Here is a 9,020-nt window from a genome sequence, read left to right as displayed (position 1 = left end):
AGGCCCGGTCCGGAGATTTCAGGGCCCGGTGCGAAATTAGGACTTAGGGCCTTGTCGGGAGGCTTAATAAAATATAATAATAATGACTAATGTATGTATATATAAAATTTCACCGCGAAAGCTAGCAATGAATCAAAAGTTACATTTATATCAAAAAGTTTATACATATTATATTTAATATTAGAGCTCTTTTACAGTACCCCTGATTTAATATGGGCCGTTCGTATGTCCCAATCCAGTGGTTAGTGTTGGATGGTACTTGATCTTTAGTTCTGCGGAGTACCGAGTCTGAATCCAGCGGAGTACCTTTTGTTGGATGGCAAAATCATAATTTTCTCGGAATAGTTTGGTCGATCTTGTGTTTGCAATAAGAAAAACAATAAGAACTTTCGGGGAGGGGACGAGGCGCCCTTGGAGCGGACGAATGCACCGCGGTAGGAAGGGACGGTCTGGCGGTGGAGGGGATGAGGCGCTGCACCGACGGGGCAGCCGTTCCACTCGATTTGGCCGTCGCGGCACTTGCAGAGGGGGCGGAGGGGATGGATGAGGCCGCCTATTGTCTACGACTCTGAGATGGCCGGCGAGCCAACGGGTGGCGATGGGACTTTCCAGCGAGCGAGGAGAAGAGGCTGACACAAATTGTGTCCGTAGATCAGGCTGCAATAAAATTCCCACCAACCGGGGCGACCACTACCCCGTCCGGCATGCTCGATGATTTGTTTAATCCTCTACCCGGCCGCGCCGTGCTATGCGTTACTGGAGAGATGGCCCTGTGGCCCGTGGGGGCTCCCCACCTCCTTGCGCCATGAATGATGATGACGATAATGATCATGCGCCTTTTCTTTCTACTCTTCTTCCGTCCGCCACTTCCTTCCATGCTCTGCTGGTCTCTCTCTCTTTCACTTCTTGCTCCGTTTCCAGAGGCCGCCCGGTGTTGTTCTTGGCTAGGAAGCGGCGGCGGTGGAGATCGGCCTAGGCATTCCGGCAGCGACGATGGAGATCGGTCTGGCCGTCTTGGGTCGGGCTGGGCTGGGCACATCGATTAGATTAGAAGGGAAAGACAAAATTACCCTTTTGTTATTGACGGTCAGATACATCTGGTACTCCCAGGTACAATTTTAGAATCCCGAGGTATCATAAAAGTGCTCTATTATTTCTTCTAACATTCATTGATGCAAAGTGGTTCATGATGCTATGAGCCTATGAGTATCAATCTCATCCACCAATTTATGCAGAAACTGGATTGATAAGATTCTTAGATGCTCCATTGCTCACCCCTGCCGGCGATCAAGAGAGGCGATGCAGGTGATGTAACAGTCTGCAGTCAGCAGCAGAACCGCAAAATCAGAACTGGCTCGGGCCGTCGGGCGGTCAGGCAGAGGTCAAGAAGAGAGCGCAGGGGCGGCGTCCTGGCGGCGATTGGTCGGGGCACTGGTCGCAAGGCCTGTCTCGGGTAGGGAACCAGAGAGGCGAAGCAGCAGCGATCTTGCCGAATTGAAATTTTGGAAACAATCGAGAATTTGGGAGAGAGAGTCCGGCCAGACCTACGAGAGTTACGGGATCGATCGATGGAATCATGGAAAGTTACGTAGTTTTGGACCAACCTATTATTAATTTAGCAGTGTATATGTATAATCAAGCCTATGTATACGTTGAAGGGTAGGACCGTAGGAGGTCCCCCAAAATTTGTGGCCCTGTGCGGGCCCCCGGGCCGGACGCTGCTTGCCTGTCCCTTCGGTATGCCCCGATCTGTGCTCCCTCTCCACTCGTTTGTCATCGTACGGTTCTACCCCACGTCTATTTTCTGGGGAAAAAAAAGCGTATTCCTTTCTCCTCCGAAGGACCTCTCGCATGGAGTATTTCCTTCCCAGCGGACCTCGTGCGCATCGAACCGATCGCCTCGATCTCGTTCTTCGAGCATCGGCCAGCTTTCTCCCTGATACGGCCCTCAAATCCTCTGAACTCGTCTGCCTGTGGTGCCATGCCTGACGCAGTGACGCAGCAGCGGCGAGGAGGACCTCGGCGAGACGCCCATCCATGATGAAGCAGCAGCGGCGAACAGAACCATCAAATTGACTGAGGGGAAATGATCAGTGGGCATAGAGGAACTTGCATGTGGGAGAAATCGAGCCAAAGCTCACTGATGGCAGAGATCGAGGCGGCGACGCCGTGGTCGGAGTCAGGGAAGAAGAGGCCCTGTTTCTGCCTCCTTGTCGTCCATGGCTTTCTGGAAGATTAGTCCTTATGCTGATGATGAATCACAAATATGAAAGGAATCGAATCAATGAAGTGCAGTCCGGCGCCAGCGGCTCCCGCGGACGGACGGAGGCACCGTGCGAGGAGCCAAGTCGAGGAACTGCAGGTTGATACTGGTGTTTCAGTTGCGGACAAACGAAGACAATAGTCGACGAACTGCAAGCATGTGCTCGCCTGCCGTCTCCAGGTCTGGGCGTGCCGCGTGCCCGCCGCTGCACCGGCGAGGCCGTTGGAGCCATGGCAGCGACTCAGCTCTGCTCCATCTTTGATTTCAGATGTAAACATTGATTTTGCACGGAAGGGCGTCGGGTGTTACGGAATCCTATTTTCAACTTATTTTTACAGCAGAAAAGCACGCGCAGCAGAGGATGCCACGGAACTGCACGATGCGTGCCACGTCTCCCCGGAGCACCGATCGGAGCAAACTCGGGAAGCAGGGCAAGCCGCCCCAGGGCCGGGCCTGCTGCCAGGTAAAGGATGGGTTCGATGTGTTGGTACTTGGTAGCCTGGAATCCTTATGCTTCGGCGATTTAGGTAGGATCAGAGGCTAGGGTTGGGGCAAAATTAGTGCGATGTGCTGCGATGGGCTAGAGGATGTCTTATCGTCGAAGATGTGTTTAGACATGACTTAATGTATAGATGCACTCAAATTTAGTTAAAATTGAGACATCATTTGTTGGACGGAGGAAGTATTAAGTTTGCATCAAATCTTCCTGTAGTGTTCTTTTCTGTTAACGTTTGTCCTGCTCAATGCAGGGGAAAGCAATGGATAATTACCTGGGCCGCTTTGGTTCAAATTGCAGAAGTCACTCATTATGCTGCTCCATTTGTTTCTAATCTGCAGTTGAATTTCAATAAAAACCTCTGCATAAAAATGTTTTTCCGTACATATGGGTGACCAAGGAAGTATATGACTGTGTTCAAGGCGGAGGCTTCAATTCGAAGCTGCGGCGTCAGCAGTTTAAGTAGCCGTCAGCAGTGTGGGTATTTTATGCTTGTTCAGTGATCTTGCACGCCAGCCATGATCATTTGTTTTTAGAATAACAATGGCAAGTTAGGAATGGTTCTTGACTCTTTCCAGTAATATTACGTGTGGTTAGTGTTTATTGCAGGGAGGACGATGTGGCATCTATGGAGGCAACTGCACTGATTGGGTTGTCAGTATTTAGGTATGCCACATGTATGATCTCTGTATGGGTTAATGATGTTGCGTGAAATAAATTAGAAAGAATGGATGGTACTGTATTACCGCTCTGGCTCACCATCTTCACTGACACTGATAGTGTTATAAAATTGTTGGTCTAATTCATGTGCCCCAACTTTCTAAATTATCCAAAGAAAAATGACCCCTCTCTCCCCGTAAATTGGAGGGAGTATCTAAATTCATGGTTAGAAGCTGTGTCGTACCAGTGGCTCACGGGATCACACTGTTGCTACCCGCAAGGCAAACTACCCGGGCAGGGCTAGCCGGGAGCTCTTCCTGACAAAATCAAGGGACAACAACCCCGCAAGTCACTCGCCCTCCGTAACCAAGGGCTCCCCCGGCAAACTCCCACCCAGTTGGGCAGGTGGGGTAGAGAAGCACGGTGAAGGAGGGGTATTAAATGCTCCGACAAAGCTAGAGCGGCGGGTCTAGTCTCACTGAGTAGAGCTACTGCGGTGAGCGTAGCACATGTTTTACTCCACGAGAACAATAGATGTGTATTTGCATCCTGTACAGCGTGGCTCAGTCCGAGCCACCTTCCTTGTACTCTCGACACGCAAGCAGCTAGTGTGTCAAGCTGTAAATAATGGCACCTGTGATATCTCCTTGTGTATAAAAGAAGTACCAATGCCACTACTAAAGGGGTTCCGATTCATTAGACACTTAGCAGTACAAGTAACATCCCCCGAGAACCATCCTGGCAACCTGTAATCCATCCAAAGTCCAGTGAATACAAAATCAGAAGCGGGACGTAGGGTTTTACACCTCCGCGTGGCCCGAACCTCGGTAAAAATTACCCGAGCCACACTTCGTGTCTTAGCCATGTCGGCGTTCGCCGAAATGATCCACACCGCCCACTACCGAACCAAAAAGGAGTGCCCGGCAAATGTATAGCCTTCGTCTGTTGCACAGAGTAATTCTTAAGGTTTTTCTGTTTGTTGATGGTTGTGCTTGAGTTACCGTTTTGCTCAAAATAGGTGCTATAGTTCAACTCAGGCCATCTAATTCTATGCTCATGGATGTGCTCTTAATTACAAGTTTTAAATCTCAATGTTCTATACGGCAGGCCGAGCGGGTTGGAACGATGGCAGAGTGTGGCTGTTATGGTTGGATGCAAGTGATAAACTTTGTCATTGCTACTTCTTCATTGTTCATTATCAATGATTATGTTGGGAATCACTTCAAAAATTCAGCAATTTTTTTTTTTGAAAAAACACTCCTGCATGGCTTCTCAAAGTGTGATATATATGACTATACTAATAACCCGGAAGTAATGGAGCATACGCCACTTTCTTTAAGTATCACTTCAAATTGGGATTAAATTGTAGTATACTTATGCAACTAATTATAATATTCTTTTACAATATTTTCATGCTTGTGAACTTCTAATAACCCGGAAGTAATGGAGCATACGCCACTTTCTTTAAGTATCACTTCAAATTGGGATTAAATTGTAGTATACTTATGCAACTAATTATAATATTCTTTTACTATATTTTCATGCTTGTGAACTTTATTTGATGTATTATGTGTGGATCGTCTGTAGCATGCACACGTTATAAGTCGCTAGACCATGACACATATTTAAGTTTCTCGGTAATGAAAACAACTTAAAATTAAATTACATTTGAAAGACATGTTTTAAATTTTAGGGACGTAAATCTGTTTTTTTTCTTTTGCTTTACAAAAGTTGTATTGTAGAGACTTCTGCAACACCTGCGGGTAGAACCGGGTGTCGGAGCTCGGGTCACCGGCACCGGGGATGTTGGACACCCCCTTGTTGTTCGGTGGAGGGCGAGGAGATGACTCCCGCGATCGCCGGCGTGACGAAAGACACGAAGTGTGGACAGTTAGATTTACCCAGGTTCGGGCCACCCGGAGGTGTAATACCCTACGTCCTGCTCTTGGTTGTATTCACGAACGAGTATGCTTTACGGACTGCCCAGGGTTCCCAGGTAGGCTACTTGTACCTCTAAGGAATTCTGGTACGGGTGGACACAATGTTGCTTGTTACTGACTAGAGTTCGAACCTTTGACTGGTGGCATGGGTCCTCTTTTTATAGACAAGGGGATACCATAGGTGGTGATGCATGCAGCGCAACACGTTAGCTATCCGCGTGTCATTGCCACAAAACTCACACTACTGTTGATCCACGCTGGGTGCCATGCATCGCCCAAACCAGTGTACACGGTCAATAAAATGAATTATAGGGTAGCTGCTCTAGCCTTACTGAGCAAGACTAGCCCTGCCGATGTGACTCCTGTCGGTGCATTAAATGCACTACGTTCGCTGTCTCGTCCTGTCTTCACTGTTCCGCGGGCCCCGTCTGCATGCCCGAGCGCGGGTGGCTGGGGGCCCCTTCTCGGCAAACGCACCCAGCCAGTTGTCGGGGCAGCGTCCCTTCCTCTTCCCGGAACCAGAGTTCCTGGGTACCCACCGAAGCGGCGCTTTCCCTGTTCCGGTTCTTGGCTTTGTCTTTGCCAATGACCGTCTCTTTGGGGCGGGCTTCCCGGATCTATCCTTCCCGGGAGGCCAACCTGGCGGGGCTTCGTTACTCGCGACCCATGCGTCCCTGTATCAGTGGAACCCCGCGGGCCACTGGTACGACAGTAGCCCCCGGGCGTGGGCCGGCAGCCTTGAGGCCCCGGTTAGTGCTATCCTTGGTCGATTGTCGGGCTACGCCTATCCTGCTTCCGCCATTGCCTCAAGCTCTCCGCGCCACAACTCTAGCCAAACTCACTCCCCGCTCCCGCCGATGTCTTCCAAAGGCCCGAGTCGACCCAAAGGGAGCACCAGCAAAGGAGAGAAGCATGAGAAGGCCATCAAGAAGGAGCCGTCGGAGCAAGCACTGAAGGATGAAGAGATGCGGGCCAAGTCCGCCTTCTTCTCCCCTGGGTAGAATGGCGAGGGGGTGGAGAAGCTGGTCTTGGCGCTCGCCACCAAGCACAATGAGCACGGGCCGACGCGAGTTCTCCCCGTCGACGCAGAGTGTGACCCGCAGTACTTCCGGATATTCGGCAGGTTCATCCTAGCCGGGTTCGTGCCACCGCATTCTTTCTTTCTTTCTGCCATCATGGATGCAGCTGGCGCGGCCACACGCCAGGCCGATGATGAGACGTGGCAAGGTACAGCTTCGTTTTCTGTAGCATTTCTTTCACCCATCTGCACCATCTCCTAGACTGACGCAGGTGTTTACATGTAGTAGCCGGGGATGTCCCAGCTGCGCCCGCGCCCACCGAGGTGTGGGTAATCGACCTCACCACGAGGCCGACGACAACGCTCCAGAGGAGGTTGCCCCCGCTGGAGCCCTTCAACAACCTGCCCGGAGCTTGTCGGGGACGCGACAGCTACCGCAGGCGACGCCACGCAGACGGCGCTGCCTGCAGTGGGTGACAAGGGGCAGCCTCTGCCAGCCGAGGCAAGCAGCGGCGCCCTGGAGAAGCCCTCGAGCCCCGAGCCCACCCCTCTGGGCGGGCAAGGAGCGGCGGGACTCGACCAAGCCGGAGACGCGTCACCGAACCCTGCCGCGGCCTCGGGGTCGCAGACGGTTGCGGCGGGGTCCTCCTCCTCCGCCGGAGCCGCCTTCAGTCCAGGAGCAGGGGAGCTCGTCGGGCGATCATGGGGTCGGATCACCTTCAACCCTAGCGTGTTCCAGCAGGGGCACCAGGTAATCGACAACATCCAGCAGCAGCAGCGGATGTTTGTCGATTTCTTCAATGACGCGCTGCAGCACCATGCCCGCGTGGTGGTGGAACTGGGCAGAGGGGCAGCGCACAGAGCTGCTGCGGCTCCGGGAGGAGCTCCAACAGGCGCAGCAAGTTAGGGCGGCGCCCGCCGTGCAAGGAGTTCCGGAGGCTGAAGTCCTCCGGCAACTTTGGGACCTGCAGCAAGAGCACCAACGGGAGCTTGAGCTGGTGAAGGCCACGCACGCCAAGGGTGAGGAGGAGTACCAGGCGGCCCTGTACTCGTTCCAGGGGTGTCTCCGGGAGAAGACGGACTTGTTGTCCATCTACTCACTGGAGATCCAGCGCCTCCGGCGCGAGGTCGGAGAGCTAGAGACGGCAGTCGAAGCCTCGGCGCGCCGGGAGAGGAGCTACAAGACTAGGCCCGCTCCCGGGAGCGCGAGCTTGCGGGGCAGCTCAAGGCTGCCCAGGATGCGGGCTCCTCCCTTCAGGGCGAGCTTGACATGGCGCGGAAAGAGCTCCGGTTTATTGATGAGGACAACACCAAGAAGGCGTCCGAGATCGGTAAGCTGAAGGCCGAATGCCGCGAGGACAAGCTGCAGGCCCAGGAAGCTCATGGTGCATGCATCGAGCTACGGGCCCGCAGGACGGAGGAGGTAGCCAGGCTGAAGAAGCTGGTGGACTCGGCGGTGGAGGCGCTGCAGGGGCTCGACATCCTGGTGACTTCCTTCGATGGGGCTAACATCAGCAGCTTCACCTCCTTCTTTGCAAATTTCGTTGGCCGGCTGCATGGCCCGCATAACCGCGTCACGACTTTCGGGGACCGCCAATCCGAGGAGGCACCTGACGCCGACGCCGCTGCTCCGGGAGCACCTCCTGCATAGTTATCCGCTTGTTCCTTTTTTGTATTTACTTTCCTGCAAGTGGCACGAGGCGCCTTAGAACTTACTTTGTGTTAGCCCCAATTATTTCGAATGTTTATCGCAAACTCCTTTGTTTGAATTCCGCTTCATCCAACGTAAATTTACTTCTCCTTTGCCTATAATTAGCATGTCGGGGAGGGGCTCTGTCCTTCTCGTGTTTAACCTTGTTTACCGGGGACTCGCCAACCGCGTGTTTAGCCAGACCACAGACCCGGGACGGACCCGCACTGCCAACCTGGGGCCAGACAGCAGCGGCCAGTCACTCCACCTGCGGGTTAACTACCCCAGCGCACACGCCTCTAGGGCGGACCCGCGAGCCACGCGTGGGGGGCGTCCTCCCCCCGCAAGCATCCTTCCTACACTCCGGCTACACGGGGACTGAGCTTACCTCGGCAAACCAATGCGATTAAAGGAAGAACTAAGGATTCAAAACGAAGTACTTAGCTTTCTGTTCTCTCAGCATTCTGAGCACCCTGTTGAGAGTCACGGCAAGGACGCGGTGACCGTGCACCCTCCAGCGGCACGCACGGAGGCATGCACCCCCATCGCGTCTTCGTTGCGCCTCTCGCCTTTGGTGTTTCCCTCTCTGGTATCCTCTTCTAAGTGATGTGGCAGGGCCGCGATGGTGGGAACACCCTCGGCGACAAGCGCAGAGGGATGCACCACCATCGCCTCCCTGCGACAGCACTTGCCTTCTTGCTCGTTGTTGGTGTTGCGCTTGCTCTGTTGTTTAAATATCCGAAGTGCTGCCCTTGCCGCCACACACGCGGAACCACCGGTAGGCGCGTGGAGGCACTGGCCCTGTCTCAGTGTCCTGCATCAAGTCTCGAAGTAATTTCCATATATGTACAACATACTCGCAAGATGACGACACCCGTGACTGCCCCACGAGCATCACAGTGTGCCTTCGTCCCCAGCTTTACCCTGCATGTTAGATTCTTGCAGTGCCCATG

At 53.1% G+C, this 9,020-nt stretch overlaps 1 long non-coding RNA gene across 1 annotated transcript; it reads left to right on the top strand.

The window, feature by feature from the left end:
- Positions 1–1,763: 1,763 nt before the first annotated feature.
- LOC112270601 lies at positions 1,764–3,565 on the top strand. Its single transcript, XR_002962878.1, has 2 exons — positions 1,764–2,726; positions 3,013–3,565. It is a non-coding gene; the product is annotated as an uncharacterized LOC112270601 (long non-coding RNA).
- The last annotated feature ends 5,455 nt before the right edge of the window (positions 3,566–9,020 follow it).

This window comes from Brachypodium distachyon, chromosome 2 (assembly GCF_000005505.3).
Source record: "Brachypodium distachyon strain Bd21 chromosome 2, Brachypodium_distachyon_v3.0, whole genome shotgun sequence".
NCBI lineage: Eukaryota > Viridiplantae > Streptophyta > Magnoliopsida > Poales > Poaceae > Brachypodium > Brachypodium distachyon.
Note: the sequence above shows the minus strand (reverse complement) of the source record. Positions and strands in the feature narration are given on the sequence as shown.